Source organism: Crinia signifera, chromosome 2 (genome assembly GCF_055691185.1).
Source record: "Crinia signifera chromosome 2, ASM5569118v1, whole genome shotgun sequence".
In the NCBI taxonomy this organism is placed as follows: domain Eukaryota; kingdom Metazoa; phylum Chordata; class Amphibia; order Anura; family Myobatrachidae; genus Crinia; species Crinia signifera.
Genome location: NC_139218.1, coordinates 339,319,228 through 339,339,112, shown reverse-complemented (window position 1 = coordinate 339,339,112; position 19,885 = coordinate 339,319,228). Strand labels below are relative to the sequence as shown.

At 41.9% G+C, this 19,885-nt stretch overlaps 1 long non-coding RNA gene across 5 annotated transcripts in view; it reads left to right on the top strand.

Moving 5' to 3' along the window:
- The window catches only part of LOC146057820 (uncharacterized), a 53,755-nt gene that overhangs the window by 12,364 nt on the left and 21,506 nt on the right, over positions 1-19,885 (top strand). The window contains exon 1 of one of the 5 annotated variants that reach the window (XR_014469785.1): positions 19,254-19,286. The exons of the other annotated variants lie outside the window; for them this stretch is intronic. This is a non-coding gene — a long non-coding RNA (uncharacterized LOC146057820). Of the gene's footprint in view, positions 1-19,253; positions 19,287-19,885 lie in introns of those variants that run through there. 5 annotated transcript variants of the gene reach the window in all.

The window sequence follows — 19,885 nt, the reverse complement described above, 5'->3', positions numbered from 1 at the left end:
CGTGTGACCAAGAGACAGCCGGAGCCATGTCCCGGGACCCCGAATCCGTGATCACTGAGAACACCTACAAGGTGAGGCGGACGCTGGGCGGGCACACGGTCGCTGTATATGGGGACAGACCCAGGAGATGCTTGGGGGGGGGGGGTGGGAGAGACAGTCGGGGGGGGGGGAGACAGTCGGGGGGTCACCTGGGGCGCTGACATGGCTTGCGCCGGCCCTGTGTGTGACAACCTTGGTACTGCAAAAGAGGAATTTTGAAGGTAACTGGTATAATTTTAAATTGCCGGAGTTGGGATAAGTGTGCATGAAGAATCAGAAGCTGTGATCAATGTGATTCCTCCTCGTGATTGCAACAGAAGCCACCCAGTCATAGGCAAATGCAGTGGCAGGTGGTTCAAATTATGACAATATCTATCAATGGTATATAATATGATACTAGAGCAGCCAACACATAAAGCAGTGTAAAGGACAGAGCAGAACTGCTGCACCTGCCCAGTGGTAGCAGCTTCTACCAAGTTTACTGAGTGTGTGTGTGTGTATCCGAGTTCTCAATCAGTGCACCAGGGAGAAGGGACAGGAGCCTTACCATGAGGTGGGAGAATGTGTACTTAGAAAGTGCAGTACTGGTTTTATTATGTTTGTATATTTATTCATTATGGTATGTTTAACCTTTTTCTGACAACTTATTTATATTATTCAAAGTTTTATACAGCCTATAATATAGTATAGACATAAATATAGTGTTAAATATTGATACTGTATTCCATACAGTATCAGGTATATAAAAATACCAGTGTGTACACTAATGCCGGTGGTCGTTACTAGGTTCTTCTAGCGCTCCTCTAGACTCCCGCTCTTGCTCCAATGTTCCACAGAGTGGTAATTTGTGTACTGTATTTGGAATCCCCCCTCTAGAAATCCTGCGTTTGCCACTGCCAGTCCTCCTCACTGCATTGGAGATTATCAAATAGGGCTGAGAGAGATCATTCATGGAACATCAGGATAATGGCTGCACATACAAACTTAAAGGAGAACATGATAAAACACCTTAAAATACATTGGGCCAGATTCTCTAAGCTTCAAAAGTGATAAAATGGAGAGTGATAAACAGCCAGCCAATCAGCTCCTACCTGCCATGTCACAGACTGTGTTTGAAAAATGTCAGGGAGGAGCTGATTGGCTGGCTGTTTATCACTCTCCATTTTATCACTTTTGAAGCTTAGAGAATCTGGCCCATTATCTTTATAACATTTTTCTTACTGGTGATAAACATTGACAGCTCAGATGTAGCTTACTCTTCCTGTCATACTATATATATATACCATGGAATATCAACAGATTTATTGTTAGATGGAGCTGAACACAGAAATGTCTAAATATTTGCTGTGTTGCATGTCAAACTTGTGCTTGGTGTAACCCCCAGTTCTTGTATTTACAGTAAATATGAAAGTGTTTGGAGAAGTAGGATAAGCAAGGATTTGAAGTGGGGGAGCTTTAAAAAGAAACGTTACACATTTTCCAGTCTGTTTCTTGTCTAGATATACAGTGAGAGGCCCAGGATTAATGAAATGACATCACAAGAGTTTTATTTAAAGCTACAGATTGCAGCAAAGACTATACACAAGACAAGACAAGTAAGAACCAGGAAACGTAGATCATGTGGGTAAACATTTATGTTATTACATACAGTATTGTTTATTTACATACAATATAACATAGAAGCAATTACTGCATAAATGCCGCAGTCTCATGTCTTCACTTCAATGTTCATTAGGAAATCTTGTGTAACATAAGGCAAACCTCCCAACATTTCAATTAATCGAATCAGGACTCCTGTAACACAATCCTCTGAAAAGGGGCATGACTTTGTGGCAATACTGCAATCGTGAGCCATGCCAGTTTGCCATCACTATGGAGGTGCTCTGTGAACTGCAGGGAATGCCACAAGTCCCCTCTGTCTTTTTGAATAGAGGCATAGGCGTGCGCACATAGAGTGTTAGGTGGGCACAGGCACCCCCTAATGCTGTGTCCACACTTATATACTTTTGCTTTTTAGAACTGGTATACCATTAAAACAAGCGCCCATCAATCAAGTAGGTGTGTTATGCATTGTTAATTGTACTAGACCATTGTCATATCACTACATACCTGCGTCATCCATATACGTTTATGACTATTTGCATGTACTGTTACACAGAGTAATTAGAAGATTAAAACTGAACTAGGCAGAAAATTATGGTGCGGCTGAGAGACGTTTTATATTGTAGCGAGTGCGAACAGCTGATGGTAGACACGTCTGGTTGGTGGTGTTAGACACACCCAATGGGCGTGTAAGACACCCCCCAATGAAATGTGCACCCCCTAATGAAATGTGCTTTGCATGCCTATGAATAGAGGCTGAGTGCATGCAAACAGCCTCTATTCACTGCTGGTCTGCTCAGAGCAGCGAGGAACAGTGGTCATGGATTTATCCTGAAGCCATAATGTTGTGCTCTAAACTAAAATAAAGTTCCCACATAGTAGGATAAGATCAAATCCTTTTTGCGCTTATTTCAGGGTTGCCTACCCTCCCGGAATGGCCGGGAGGGTCCCGGAAATTGGGTCCCCCTCCCGGCCCCCCTCCCCGACCCCCGGGGGGGCAACCCTCCCGCATAATACCCCATCTCCTGCAAACTGCCCCTCGGCAGGGGGGTCCATGGCTAAAATGACGCAATCGATGCATTTTAGCCCCGCCCCCCGCAGTGTAATTCCTGAAATACTGGCATTGCAAGGCGGGTGTGTGGCTAAAATGACGCGATCGAGCTAGCCATGCCCCTAAACAGATCATCACAGTGGTGGCTCCGCCCAGCCTACCGTACGGATCGGTCACACCGTCCGAATGTGGTAAGACGCCGAGCGAACGGACCGCGAATGGATGTTTCATGTGAACAACTCCCCCATCTGTGGGAACCTCCCCCATCCTCCGATGGTTGCCTACCACGAATGATGGACCGAGCGGTCAGACAGCTCCGATTGCTCCATACCACTCAGACATTTCTCTGTGCGAAAGCAGGGATATGGGCGGGCAGCTGACATCCGGCTATGTCAGCTGTCCGCCCCCCCACACGTGCGTCATGGACGGATTACCGTACGTACACCGTACGTACACCCAGTGTTTTTATAGGAACGCCCATGAAACGTGGGGCGTACGCATATGGTAATGTTCCCAAACAGCCCTTCACGTCCCTCTCCACCCCCTGCTCGGATTGTTCCGACCGATCATTTTCTGTACGGAATTCACGCCTCTGCACATGAGCAAACACAATACATCGGCCGTCCAACTGAACACGCAGCCATCCGACTCAATCAGAATAAGGGCCACAGTCAGTGCAGATCTATGTCTAACCAAATGATATTTACCTTCCTTCATTTAAATTTTTTGTCATTCCCCTACTCTTTCAGTAAAATATAACTTTATTTTTATGGAGAATTTAAAAGAATGGGATATAGAACATGAAACGGGAGAAAGGGTAAGGAAAACAGACAAGGGGGAGAGAATGCACACCCATACATTAAGTTTACAATAAAAAAAAAGATCAGATGCCAAGATCAACACAGAATACAGTACAAGCAAATGCACGTATAAAACAGCTAAAGTATTATAGCCAGGCCCACCTTTAGGGGGTGTGTTCAGATTAACGGAGGGAGGCAGGAAGCGCCTTTGACTGCAGTGATGTGCAGGTGCTCCATACTCCATAATAGTGCAAGAGGGGTTAGTAGAATATGGAACCTCCAGAATTTACTTTTTTTAACATGATAGTATTTAACCCTTTGAGTGCCAACATCTCTGTGAGAGGTGCGCAAAAATATCCACTAAAAATGCCAAGATGTGCACAATATCGGCTAAAATTCCAGCGTCGCTCACATTTGCTTTATAAATTGAAATAAAAAATGTGGTGTAAAAAGAAATTATATTTCTTATATAAGGTGAACACTATAGGTCATTATGTTGAATAAAAGTATTTGCTTGCCAATTTTCACACCAGGTTCAACAAATTTCCTTGGCACTCCAAGGGTTAAAATGACCTGACCAATAAAATAGGGGATGTGGGCTCCAATTCTGGGTGATAGTGGCCCAGGATGAGTAAAATGTTATTTTCTATTTTCACAAGTGACCTTTCAAGCCAATTCCCTGTGCTACAGTACAATTGTTTTTGTTTTTTCTACTTCCAGAAAATACGCCCCTTCCGAAATGTGCGGAAGCTCTTCACTTTCATGAATGCTACAATAATTTCACTATTCTAGTTTGATCCTCAGTCTAAGGTGTGCTCCAAGTTCTTAATAGTAAGCTTGGTGTCAATGATCATGCATTGTTTAATGTCCATCCGGAGGCAAACTCTTGGCAAAACTTAACACAATACTGTAAATAAGATTGAACTATAGCAGCGTACAGTGGAATTAAGACCTAGTGTATCTCCCGTTCCAGCCAATTTGTCTTTCTTTAAAACAAAATATTTATCAAAAATGACTTGTTGCCTAGATACATTATTTACGTCATTTACACGAGTTTGAAATAATGTACATTAGTTCTTCCTCTGTAGTCCCTATGCTACCGCATTATACTCCATTTCACAGCTGCCACTGTTCCTACTGGACCTCCTCCATGCAGAGGTTTATCTAATAAATAATACCAGTAGATGATACTTACAGAATATATATCTCTGGCCTCTGTGTATCTGCTGATTCAGCTCTATTTTGCACAAATGACAAGTCACCAACGTCTTATGTTAGCCATGTATTTAAAATGAACATTGTTTGAAAGTTTTACATGTTTCAACTGGACAGAACAGAATTAGCTCTTTAGAAAGAGGATATACTGTTTCAAGAGGTTATAGGGAACAATGGGTTATATTTTTACTCCCTGCTGTTGTGCACAGTCTTCTGAAACAAATGCACATACTTCAGACCCTTCGATAATTCACACAAGTTGTAAAACATCAGGGGTAGCTGAGGGGAACATACCGAATTCCTACATTCTTGTGTCAAAGCATAAACTTTCCTGGGCCGATCACACAGCTCCACCGCTAGCTGACTAGATGTCTACTACTTTATACATCTCTCTAGGGAGACTCGGCTCCATACACTGCACATTTTTAGAGACCTGGACTCCTAATTAAAAACTTTTACCTCCAGTGAACCTAGGCGATGTGGTCCAAGGTCAGTTTAGGAGATGATTAAGCAGAGTGACCAGCAGGGGTCTTTTTGATTCATTTGTTTCAGTCCTGTTCATTTCCGTATGAATGTATATAGCATACTTGCCTACTTATGAAAAAGCATATCAGGGAGATTGTGAAGGTTGTACAAGTTGGGGAACACAATCTCCCGGGACGTTAAATGGAGGTCCAACCTCATACTATTGTTGGAAAAGCGCAGCAGAGGCTGTTCTTCCTTAGGCAACTGAGGAAGTTCAACATCCCGCAGAAGCTTCTGTGCATCTTCTATTCAGCGATTATGGAGTCTGTACTGTGCTTCTCCATACTGGTCTGGTATGGCTCCACCAGCGAGAGAGAAAAATGCAGAATCCAAAAGGTAGTCAGAACTGCAGAGAAGATCATCGGGGCAGACCTTCCCTCTGTCCAGGACTTGTACCTGTCCAGAGCAAAAAATCGGGCAATGAAAATCTTCAAGGACCAACTACATCCTGGCCATCAGGCAGACACTACATGGCCATGCCCACCAGGTCCACCAGAAGCCTAAAAAGTTTCTTCCCTCAAGCGTTTCACCTGCTGACATGTGAACTTTGGAACATCTCACTGTCTAGTCGTGCCATAACCCATTGCACATAATTTGAAACACATGTACGTGTTCCCACACCTGTTTATATTGTTCATATTATATACTGTTTACCTGTTTACTTGTTCCCACCCTGGCTGCTGCACAGCAAACAAAAAAAAAAAAAATCCTAGCATATAGGCCAGTATACCTGGCCAATAAAGCTGATTCTGGTACTGCTACATCTCAGAGGCGCATCATAATGTGACTTCCATCCTAATTTAGATGAGCCCCAAATCAGCGAGTAAGATCTACTGTATTTGTTGAAGAAAAGTCTCTGATACGTGTCGGGGCTTGTTCATATATTGTGTTTACATGTAAGTGGCCACGCAAAATCTTATTTAAAATGCATGTACAGTAGCCATGGGATCAGTGTCGCAGATGTATTAAGCCTGGTAAAGTGATAAAGCAGTTATAAAGTGGGAGGTGATAATGCACCAGCCAATCAACTCCTAACTGTCATTTTCCAAACACAGCTAATTAGCTGGTGCGTTATCACCTTCCACTTTATCACCGCTTTATACTGCTTAACATCTGATACATTAGAATTGGGTACATTTTGAAAGAAGGATTGGCACTGGTTTGAAATATACATTGAGTAACAATTGTATAGTGGTATTAGATATAGAGAACCAGCGTAGTTACTGCTCTTTTTTGGATATATAATGGCAGTGTTTGGCTGGTGGTGCTCCCACATTAGAATTGGGACAAATTGGGTGAGGGTGCATGGCCACAGGTAAAGGGGGTGTGGCCATGTAAGCAGGTGGCAACCACAGCTATCTGGAAGAGCACCCCATCCACTGGTCCCCATTCCTAATGCAGACCCCTAGTGGTGAGTAGTAATTAGGCAATGCCCTGCAGCTCACCCCCATTTGGTACCAGTAACCCACCATACAGCAGCAGAAGCATTACCTCCCAGCTGGCACACATACTGCAGTCGCTCCCCCAACTCGGGCTTCTGGGCATGTCGGGCCGGACAGAGGCGCTGCAGCCAGGTGGGTGAACAGACAGAGGGTGGGGTGATGTCCTGCAGCTGCTGCAAACTAGAAACATTGTTATCATGTGTGTTCAGCTCATGAGGGGGGGGGGAGGGGCTTTATGGCCCTGCAACACTCTTGAATATGGTACATTGGATTTAGCCAGTCCAGACCATAAAAATGGTACTGTACTGGCTAAAATGGTACAGTTGTAGGGTATAGTATGTCACTTTCTAACCACTTTACCAGGCTTAATACATCTACCCCACTAGCTTTATAACCAATGCAGGGAAATGCCTCTGCCATTTAAATGTATATATATATATATATATATATATATATATATCACCCTCAATAGTGTTATTGTAGCGCTCTAATATGATAATTGATAGATAATTTCTGTCTTTCAACTCCTTACAAAAACATGTATAAAAAAACATTTATTAAAACTCTGTGTTTAATAAATAAAATACATTTTTCTCATCAGTTCTTGGTTTACTGGAGTTCCTTAATTCTCGGAAAGAACATGTACCCAACGTGTTTCGTCTCAACGAGACTTTATCAGGGGTATGATTTTTATACAAATCTCATAAGTTCACATGTGTTTGGACACTGTTTGGTGCACATGCACTGATAGTAAGGAGGGACCATTATGTTGGATACTTAACTGGCCATTCAAGCCAAGTGAATTATCTACTATTTTGAGGATAGGGGTCCATGCATCTCCCCTATAAATACTGTATGGATAATATTGAAATATCATAGACCAGCAGAGACCAGCAAAGACATTTATTTACTGTTCCCAACACCTGGTCCTGACGACGGGAGTAATCCTGAAACGGCGTTGACCGTTTTAACACATTAAAGTATCACCTGTTTGCATGAGACCCAGAGTGACGCCCATCTGTTCCTGCATTTTATATATATATATATATATATATATATATATATATATATACAGTATATTTATATATATATACAGTATATTATATATATATATATATATATATATATATATATATATATATATATATATATATATATATATATATTGGATTTCTTTTATCCCCCAAAAATGTAACCGCTGCTTAAAGTGTGCTAGGAGGTGAAATCAGGGGGATTGCTAGACTCTTCAGGATAGGCTGTTGGTGTAATGAAGCTCACCAGAGGCCTGGTGATTCTTTTTGTCACTACAACTTGACATTAATGAGCAGGATCTACCTGTGACGTTATGTACAGTCACGCCACAAGATAATGGTAACTGCGGTTTCCTAGTCATATCAAAGCACAAGTTTAAAACCTAAAGAGTGACATTAATTAAATCAATGGGGTTAACATTTGTAGTATTTGCAATGATATAAAAAAAAAAAAATGGGCAGAACATTTTGCACTGTACAATGGAAAAATGGAAAAAAATATAAAAAAAAATGCCCCAGTGAACTGAGGTATTAAAAACTTTAAGGCAATAAGATCTTAAAATGACCTGCATACTTATGAATACTTTATTTCAAGCAGCATCGTAGTACAAGGGAACATGCTCTGATGTAACAGTTTAAAACTACAGTATGATATGGCTAAAGCTAAAAAGGTTCTTTCATTTTTTTTATTTTAATTAGCTGATAGGAAATACTAATAAAAATGAATGAATTGCATTAAATTTTGTTTTTATAACTTTGCTTTCTTAAACATCTGGAAGACTGAGCAACAGTTATGCCTCTTTTAGACCATACAGTATTTTGCCTGAGATTTATGCTGAAAAAATCAGAAACTGTTTTGGCAGGGGGTGCAAGAGTTCTAGTTACGCCACCGGTTACATCAAAACAAGTATATGTCTTTATAATAATTTAAACCCTAAGCTAAGTCTATGAGTAACTTTGTGGGCCCCATATCAACATATTAAAGGGGCCCCTGTCTCAATACTTCTAAAGAGACCTCTCCACAACAGTTTTATGCCTAGGTAATGTTATGTCACACTGTAGGTGTTGCCAGTACACAGTATGCCAAACAGTACCCACAATTTACATTACGAGATACAGTACCTCCAGTTCATATTATGATACATTACAATGTCCCCAGTTCATATTGTGCCACATTACAGTTCCCCAGTTCATATTATGTAACATTATAATGCCCTCCAGTTCATTTTATATCCCATTACAATAACTAGGTTCAGAGGCTTAACTAGATATATTGTAGTCCTGAAGGCTTTGGTAGGGCTCCTATACACAACCCAATAGTGCAAAATGTATATAACACATGTGACATGTGACAAGGAGGGTGGCCCTCAGTGGCCCGCAAATGTGTTTTGCATCAGTGGATTCACGCGGACCCTCCATCCATTCAATTATTTAGGGCAAAACTATTCCATGTCTTTCATATGGAATGGATAGAGACATCCCTCCAAAAGGAAGACCGCACAGAGAAATTCTTTCAAATATGGGAAGGTTTTATTGATTCTCTATCAAGTGATCTCAAAATACAGATCGATAAATGTTTTAGATCCACACAATGGTACGAAACCAGAAATCTCTTGGGTGACGCCCCTATAGATCTTTCGACATGCCAATGATGGTTTTAAAGTTTTGGTGGCCTTTGGGCTGTATTCGTCCGAATCTTTGATATCTGTTGCTAAGGAAAAGAGAAAATGGAAATGATAACGTATTCTATTGTAATCGGAATTTACAGTATGTCATATTCTTTCTTTTTACCGTTATCAATTCAATTGTATTCGATCGATTGTAATACTATAATGCTCAATCCTGAATAAAAATTATTTGGGAAAAAAAGGAGGGTGGCCCTTCTCAGCTCTGGGCCCCATAGCAGCTCCCTGCACCTATGATAGCTACGACCTTGGCTAATTTCAATCTGGGAACTAATCCTTTGACCCCTGTGGATTGAAAATCATGCAGAGCTTTATAGAAGGAAATATAAAAAATAATATATGACACAATTACACATGAAATAAAAAAGCATTTATTGGTCCACGGCACATAATTTTCATTTAAACCCTTTGATTAGCTCTCTGCAAAAGAAGTATGGCATATACTGCTCACAACACTATGTGGACATTAACAGTATTCAAATAATAAATAAATAAATCTATAGAATATGTTTTGGTTTCTTTCTTAGGTCATATGAGTTTATAGGGTAAAATTGTTTTGGAGGCAACCGGACTTCCCCATGGTAATAAAATACAGTATTGCCAATTTCATCCACTGTAAATTTGTACTTTAGTGAACCATACAGAAAAATCTAGCTACATGTTATACCTGCCAACTCTTCAAGGAAAAGGTTTGGAAACAAAAAAAAATGAATGAAACACCCTTTAATGCCCCTCCCTTTTTAACTGATTAACCAAACCACTCCCCCTTTTTCTCCCTACATTTCAGACTGTCCAGCAAACATCAGGACTGTAGGGTGAATGGAAGTGCAGCTAATACTGATAGCCACTAAAAAAAACACATTGGGCTGAGATCGGACGTGCTGGATGCCAGCCTATGCCAGACATTTTTTAAAAGGGGCAATCATTTATAAGGCATGGTTTCACCTTGTAAATTATTGCCCCTTAAGAAAAAAGTCTAAGATCATCTGGCATCCTGCATATTTGGACTCCAACCCATTGGTTTTTAATTGGTTGGATTTCCCAGATTAGGAAAACCAACTAAATATTATAAGGCTTAGGCACCATACATACTAGATGATATTGTGAACAATATCATCCAGAAAGGGGCTTCTGAGCGATATTGTTCACAATATCATATAGTGTGTACACTCAATATTCTTACCGATGTGCGTTCCCACGTGCTGTTAAAGACCCCCTCCATCATCTGAACATGTACAGACAAGGGAGTCCGCCCCCTGCCGCCCCCGCTCCCTTCCCTGCCGGCATAGGCAAGTGTGTATGTACCTTCCGATGCCGGTACCTAGCTGGGCTGAGTATGTATATATAGGGGGTTTACTCTGTCTACCACAAAGCAGCAATTGACTTGCGGAAAGGCAAGTCCCTGTTGCAGCAATGGCCTAGATTGGTAGGGTGGGAACAGTCCCTTTCCCATCACCATAGCTCTATTTTTATTTTACCAAAGACAGCAGCCAAGACAGGGCATACTATTTATGATCTCTTCTGGTGACGGAAATTCACACAGTGGCATTTCCTCATGTAGACTGTGGAACAAGTACATTCTTTTGATAGGTTCTGATATGCAGTCTAGACAACTGTTGTATATTTTTCAATGTCATGTATTCCTATAAAGGAAGAAGTAATTTATTGCATTGTAGAATGATGAATGACAAGCATTGCTGATTATTTGTAGTGTCAGTGTAGGCCCTTATGACTGTTGAGCTATCGACATCATTTGTGCATATAAAGTCTGTTGTGTAAAACATTTCCTCATTTAAAATAACACTGAATGTTTCCCTTTTTACAAGTCGTTTATGATATATTCTGTATATGTGATAACTACCCCTTTCCACACTTATTTGGAGGAGGGGATAAAGCAGGGGATACAAACTTTTTTCTTGGCGTGCCATATTAAGAAGTTGGCTTTGGACGGTTGGCCATAAAATAGTTTATTACAGTTTGCCTCCCAGCAAGGGTTCTTTGCTGATGTGGAATATTTTTTATGGCTGCAGTGTGGGCCCTTGAGTCAATTTGGGCCCTTGATTATTTTTCCGTAGAGCTGCACATGCGAGGCTAAACCCTGTAGTGTTTAGGCTCTATAGCACTTTAAGGCAGAGAGGAGGGGGCCTGGAATACATCTTAATCTAAGAAACTTTAATGCTACTGAAAATATCTTGAAATAAATGTATTTTGTATGATTTTACTGTTATACTATTTATTTATTTACAGTTTCTTATATAGTGCAGCATATTCCGTTGCACTTTACAATTGGAAACAACAGTAATTAAACAAACTAGGTAGAAACAAACCAACACATAGGTAGGAGGGCTCTGCTCGCAAGCTTGAACAATGCATATAATGCCACAATGCAGTGTCCTCAACTGATAATATGCCACAAAGTAGCATCTCCAAATGATAATATGCCACAAAGCAGTGTCCCCAACTGATAATATGCCACACAGTAGTGGCCCTAATTGAACAAAGTTCCACTCCTTATGTAGCATCCTAAGTACTTCTCCATATGCATTTCCCCCTTCCTGGCCAGTTCAGAGTCCCCCCTTCCCTGTAAGTGCCATCCCAGAGCACACCTTAGATAGAGGAGGTACTGTCCACAGCAACAGCAGATTTCCGCTTTCATTTTCTAAAATATACTAGATAAATGGATAGGTAGCTGATATATATATATATATGTATATCTGGTTGCGATGGGTAACACTCCCACTTTTCCAGTTTAAAGGATGTAGTAGATTTAGCACCCAATACATAGAAAAGTAAGTGATGACAAATAATAAAGCAGGTTGTGTGGCCCTCACGCCATTAGGCACAGTACTGCCCCCGCTCCTGTCGTTGAATTGAAATTATTGCTTTTGCGATCATTTCCTTTCTTTACAAAGTACTAGGAAAGGCTCCTCTTGGTGCCCTAGTCTCTGCATGTGATTTTTTGTATATTCATGCGAATGTTCATTTCTTATTGGTGTGAATAACAGCGATAAGAAATTCTAAGGTAAACTCCAAAAGGTGTATTTACATTTTGGCCTGCATACAACCAGAGTGGCATAAACACCCTTTAATGACCTGTTGAGTATCTTGTGCAGTTCAAATTCATGCAAAATACATTCTACCAATGAGGGTACATCGAACTCTGCATCAGCTAGTGCTAAGACTGAAAATATGACATCCCAATAAAAAACACACCCACAATGGGCAAAAATACTGTAATTGCTAAACATCCTTTATTTCATTTACTTAACACACACCCTGTTTATTCCGAAATCCTAAGATAATGCAGCGTATTCTCCACAGAGCAGCATTTTTAAAACGTTTAAGCTACTTGTAGCTGCCCAGTCTCAGGAGACTCTCTAATGGCAACATCAACACTGGCCTCCATTAGTCTCATTCCCAGCATCCTCTCTTCCTGTGGCATGCCCCCCTCTCCAGCACATGAGGCCCACCTCTCGTCAGGAGCAGGCCCATTGCCATGGGAGCTGAGATAGCTGCAGCAGCTGGCTGAAGCCTAATTACAGTCATTGTTAATCAAAGGCTGTTTTCCCCATCTGACAGGGCCTGGGAAGCACATTCTTGTGTTGTTAAGGTGCCTCCAGGGATGGCAGAAGAACAAGCAGTTTGACAGTAACAGCATGCTGGGCCAGAGGAAGGGGGAGACAAGGGGTGGGTAGCCAGAAAAGATGAGGGAGGGACATGAGGGGGAAATTCCCTCCAGCGGCCCCCGGGGATGTGGGGGGAAAGAGAATGTGCAGATGAAAGGTTGTGATCTATACTACAGGATGAATGCATATATTCTACCTCTCACCCAAAGTGAGGGTGCCCCGGTCACTCTTTTGGAATACCCCCATCATAAAGTTTGAAGCCTCTTTGCTGTCAAGGAAGTCTACATTATACCAACATGGCTGCCTGGCAATATACTACTTTTAACACTGTTGTGCCAACTGTTTATGGCTTAACTGTTTATGGCAGGGCTTAATAACAAGCATAGTTGTTGGACACATTTTAGTTACAGTTTTAGCCTATCACTTTATAACTTATAAATGTAAGCCTTAGAACCCATTGGGGCCTATGCACTAAGCTCTGCAGATATATAAAATGCCAACCAATCAGCTGCTGTAATTTTTTCCTCTCAAAAACTGACAGTTAGGGGCTGATTGACTGGTACTATCTCTCTCCACTTTATCTCTCTCTTCATATCTTAATGCATAAACCCCATGACATACAAATGCTCTTGTCTCATCCTTCCTCGTATTTTTCTGATTCTGATTATATCTAATGTTAATATACCATTAAGTATATGCAATTATTTTGGTTGTAATTATGCATAAGTACAGTATGCTGGTTACTATGCTGCTCAGTTTGTATCATTGCACAGTATTGCAGTATAAAACTATTAAGTTATTATTTACTAGATGACCTGCCCGACGTTGCCCGGGAAAACCTTGTGGGTTTTTTTAGTTTCCAAAATTACTGTTTCGCCTTATGCTGTGCCAAAGGGCAGTATTCAATGAGAAAAATTCGCTGTGATTTCTGGAGAGTTTGTGCTTTTCACGCGGTGGAGAGAGGTTTTTTTTCTCCAAAGGCGAGCCACCCTATTCAATGTGAAATATTCTCCGTCTTTCTAAGTGATTCTCGCCGTCTCTCTCCGTGTAGAAATTCTCCATCTTTTGATGGAGAGCAGGAATGTGAACTTTTAAACTAAAAGGGTGTTTTTTTTAATTTTGGTGTCAAAAAATCAGGTTTTTTTTTCTGTGAAGGGCCATGTTATTTTTATTCATGTGCCTATAGCACATGAATATATTTTTAATTTTTAAAAAAATATTTTTTTACATTTTTTTTTTTTTTTTTTACACAGTGCAGCCAGCAGGGGGCCGGAGCGCTCGAGCCGCTCATTAGATATTCATATATTCACTGCACCCGAAGCACGTTCGGGTACAGTGAATACTGGGTCCCCCGCTGGCTATAGGGGGGGCAGCCTGTGCTGCCTGGGTCCAGGGGAGCCCTGCTCCCCACCCCATATCCCCTGCAGCAGCCAAGAGAGACTTTAATCTCTCTTGGCTGCTACGTCCCCCGGCTCCCTGACAGCTCCCTGCCGCGGACGCTCGTCCGCTGCAGGGGTTAAGACTCGCCGCGAGTGGCGGCGAGTCTTAAAAACGTTGAATAGTGGGAGCAGGAGTGGCAGCGAGCCCTCCGGAACACGGAGAGTGCACGGCGAGCAAAAAAAAATGCTCGCCGTGCACGGAGAATATTTTCATTGAATACTGCCCAAAGTCCCAAGTTTGTCATTTGCTAACACCTCCATCATAATGTTAGAATGTTTTTGCATTGATACTCAATGATATCAATGAAATCAGGTGTGGTGGTATTGTTTGAAACACACAGCTCCTGACTTGATAGCTTGTGTGTGTTGATGAATTTACATCCACTCCTGAGATGTAGCACCTACTGTATGATGCATTGAGTTTTGTGTGTTTGTTTATGTTGTACTGTTTTTGTGTGTGTTGCAGTGTATGTAGGTGTGTGTGATGTGTTATGCATGTGTTGTGTGCATATGCCAATGTGTAAGTGTGTGAGGTATATATATATGTGTGTGTGTGTAGTGTGCTGTGTGCATCTGTGCAATGTTTAAGTGTGTGTGTTCTGTGTGTTTCTGTATCTGTGCAGTGTTTACATGTGTGTGTTCTGTGTGTTTGTGTGCGTTGAACTGTTTTTGGGTGTGTGCTGTAGTGTGTGTTGTACTGCATGTGGTGTGTTATGTATGTGTGTGTGTGTGTGTTGTGTGTATCTGTCCAATGTGGCTTTGAGGTGCACACCACCAGGTACAGAGGTACCTTGTTGCGGGAATTTGGCGGCTCTGCAATGCGGCACGCATTGTCCCATCGCATCCAATTGCATCTTATGGTGCTCAAGAGGCCTCACATTCAGACATGATTGTCTGAGAGAGCCGCCCAGTGTTTCAAATGTTTTTTCCAAATTTGGTCACCGCCGCTAACCCCCAACGCCCACCTGCACACACCAACTACCGCCATCGCACCTGCCACCAGCCTATCGCATTGCGAGCGATCGCATGTGGTTAAAAAACATACAAAAGCTTACAATTTATAGCCATGAATCATCATTACCGATTCTTCTTGGAATTGCGGATTGTATGTTGTATAAAAGATTCCGAGTCATTTTACCCCTCTTTCTGTAAGCTACGCGCCCGCCGCTCTCTGGCTGCATAAATGTGTGCATTAGTTACAGTATCAGTTTGCTGAAGGTAAAGATTAATTTACACAATGTCACTTTTGAGATCCTAAACACATTATAAAGATATAGTTATTACTATTAGACATCTTGGTATACACATAACCATAGGAGTTCCACTGTACATTGTGATTTTCTGGGGTTGCAAGGAATGTTAGAGACACTATGAAATGGTGTTATGGCTAGTTAGCCAGCACATACAACCTATTCATTTGATGGAGCAGCAGTACAAGCCAATATATAAACATCTATGCTTGGAAAACCACAAGAGACATGGTTTTATTGATTCACATTGCATTATTTAAACCAAAATAATAATAATAAATAATTTGCAATGGTATTTTGATGAATGTTATATTTGCTTTTCTATAGCACTATGAACATCAGCATGCTGATTCCGAAATATTGTTCACTATGCGGAAGATGTTGACAATAAAATATGAAATTATTATATATGTTAGGTCTCCTTCATTATTTTTGTGCATTGAACAAGCAGAGTATGCAATGCAGGGAACCGGGTCTGAAGATCGGATGTTGCTACGAGCAACCAATCAAAATCTACTTACTTATTTACTTAGCATCTTCTAAAAGATAAGAGAAAAAAGGCTGAAATGTAATAGGGTGCAATTATTTAGGTGCCTAAAAAAAGATCGCACCATATGTATGTCACATTTGCGATTTAATATTTATAGATAAAGTTGGAATTTGCATGCGCTTTAGTGCGATTTATAAGCATATTTTTTTGTTAGACATGTGCAGTTTTTAGTAATGATAATTTGCGATTTATTAGACATGGAAGTGTTCGGTATCTTGTAAAAAAAAAAACAGCGTGGGGTCCCCCCCCCCCAAGCATAACCAGTCCGGGGCTCATTGAGCCGGTCCTGGTTCCCCAAATATGGGAGAGAAAATCATAGGGATCCCTGGTATTTCAGAAACCAGCACCAGGCTCTTGGACTGGTCCTGTTTCCAAAAATAAGGGGGTCAAAAAACATAGGGGTGCCCCATATTTTGGAACCAGCACCAGACTCCAACAGCCAGCGGTGTCATGCCTTCACATGAGCACCATGCTTGGTCAGCCCTGGACAGGGGACCTGGGAGAGTGGGAACCCCTCAATAACGGGGTCCCCCCAGGCTTCACCCGTCCATGGCTGAACCCTGGGGTTGTCCCGGGTGTGGCGGGGCGGTGGACCATGGGCTGTTGTGTTTAAAAGATAGATAAAATCACATAGCTTTTTACAGGAGAACTACAAGACTCAGCATAGGGGGCATTAATGTGCCCCCTGGATCTCGTAGTTCACCTTTAAAAAGAATACCCAGAGCAGTACATTTTACACACATACTCACCTTCTCCAGCGTTGTCCTCTTGCTCTGCCACTGCTCACTCACCACTGACAGCCACCGAGACAGCAGCCTGTACTATAGCTGAGAGGGAGGTCTCATCCCAAAAGTTTTAGAATTCACACACATTGGGCCTAATTCAGACATGATCGCAGGACAAATTTGTTCTAAAAGTGTATGCACTGTGAGGTGAGGCAAATGTAACATGTGCAGAGAGAGTTAGAATTGGGTGTTGGGTGTTATTTTGTTTCTGTGCATGGTAAATACTGGCTGCTTTATTTTTACACTGCAATTTAGGTTTCAGTTTCAACACAGCCCACCCAAATATAAAGGGGCACACCTGCAAATGTATTCACAGCCATGCACATGTTACTGTCCAAAAATATGCTGGAAATAATAATACATCTGGCCAAATGAGAGGACACTGTGAAGAGTTGGAGTTGCTATGATGCTTCACTGCCGACAACAGCACCCCTTGCGGACCTGCGAGTTCTGGTTGCCGTAATGTGTGGTTATTATTTCCGCACTGATTCACAGTGCCAGGAAACTCATACATAAATGGAGTGACCCATAGGCGCCGATTCTGTGGGTGCTCTGGAGCCTGAGCACCAACCGAAATTGTTCAGCATCCACGGGCCACCCAAACCCCACCCAGGGGTGTGGCAGCAAATAATCCTGAGTGCAACCCCCAGAACTCACTGTGCTGTGCCTGCCAGTGTGCTGCCCGGCGGCGGGGCACCTGCCTGCACGGCCAGTAGCCGCAGCTGCCCGCAAGTCTTCCACATTAACAGTAATCATTGATAGGTGGGTGTCTCACTAAATAAATCTAATATATGTGACGGGATTATTTGGTGGCCACGCCCCTTCCCCATGAAGCCACTCCCCTATATTTTTGTCTTGAGCACCCACCAGCAAAAACATAAATCGGCACCCATGGACTGACCCCATGGTTAACGTAACAGCAAGAAGAAGAGAAGTGGTCCCGTACAGTTTGACAGCCTTAAAATCACTTTATCACTCCTTGAGACGAGAAAGCTAATGGTATTTGAATTTGGGTGATAGTTAAGGGTCTTTAGACGGTATTGGCCAAAGAGCATGGCATGCAATTAAACATTTACAGTATCTTGCCAAATCACCATTACAAACATAAAAAGTCAAAGTCTGACAATGACTTTGGCGGACACATGATAATATTGCTGCCTGAGCTGGAGACCCCAGAATGTTCCTCAGTGTCATTGGGGCTGGGCTACAGCTACATTAATGACAACTAGTTGGATGGTGAGTGTGATTAATTGCATAAGACAAATATCATGATCTGCAACCAATGGATTCCTTTGGCATGCCGCCCCCTTCCATAGAGACAGGAAGAGGGGAGGGCTTCAAAATATGGTCAGCCTAGCGTGCCATTGCACACCTGACTGATGAGTCCCCTGTTGTGTGTGTGTGTGTGTGTGTGGGGGGGTGTGCGTGGCGGGGGGGGGGGGGATTGCGCGGCAATGCATATCATTTACTGTTTATTTGTCACACACATTAACTTTTGATTGTAATCCCTACTGGATTTAGCGCTCTTAGCTGACTGTAAGTGAAGAGCAGGAATATAGTTATTGTGATGGGGGAAACTTCTGTGATTGTTACTTTAGAGTCATTTAATCAATATATAATGCCACCTCAGATTTATTGTATCAGCCGTATAATAATGGCACATTTTGGTCCATGTAAAAGAGGTTTCATCCTTTGTGGTCTATAAAAAGGACCAGAACGTATACATTGCGCTATAGCTTTCAATGTCTACTTAACAGTACGTCGGCTCTTTACTAGCGCGCTCATTTCATTATGTCAGTACTTTTTTTCATCCTTTGTGCCTGTTCCCTCCACAATAACCTTATCTCCTCTGCTCAATACCGTCATCGCTCAGCCTGCTTCATTCTCCTTCTCATCTGTCGCTCTTTTTTTATGTTCCTTTCTTTTTGGTCTCTATTCATTCAATCTTTTCTTCTTCAATTCATCTGCCTATTGTTTTCTTAGAGAGAGATATATACCTCCTCTGTAAAGTACATTTTTAGTATGTCCGCTGCTGCCTTTGACAGTTTCACACCGGTAGCTCTTCCCCTCCAGTTTCTTCCATTTTCTCCTTTTAGTTCTCTTCTGTGTCTCACATTTTTTCCTGGCTACATCTTAGCATCTGCACAATGTAAATAAATAAAGCTGAGGCTGCCCCCCCCCCCCTCCCCCCCTCCTCCTCCACTTGCATCCTCCCATCCCTGAGGCTTTCTGCGGACAAACTGCAGGTGCGTTTATGGCAAAAAAATATTCTGCTCACATCTCAGCGCCTCTTTGCCAATGTTATTTTCCACATTACACAGAACGAGGGTTTGGGAGGGGGAGGCTTTGCAGTGAAACGGACTGCAGAGCTTTGCAAAAAAAAAAAAACCCTGCAGGGAACTTTGTTCCAATGGATCGAGTACAGCTCAGAATACATTATTCGTAAACATTATTTGTATCGAGAGCAGTCGGTATAATCAGTGATGTACCAGGCACGTGGAGGAAGTAATTGTGATCCTAGATCAGATCTCCTCAAGTGTTGGGCATACTTCTGGTGTTGTAGCACGGTGACAAAGAGCTATATACTTCATTGTAAGAGGACAGTTTATAGTATAATTTGTGATGGGATTGAAAGGATTACAGTTGAGTTATGTTAGCGAGCAACAAAAGCAGAGGTTACTAAATCATAATTAACTGCATCCATAAAACAGCACCAGGAAGCCAAGAGCAACCACCACACATAGCAAAACAAAGGCTTCATTCTCAGGGCTACTGAAAATAATTGTTCTAGCAATACACATACATGTATAGCAGAGTTGTGGTCTCACTGTACAGTGCAACCAAG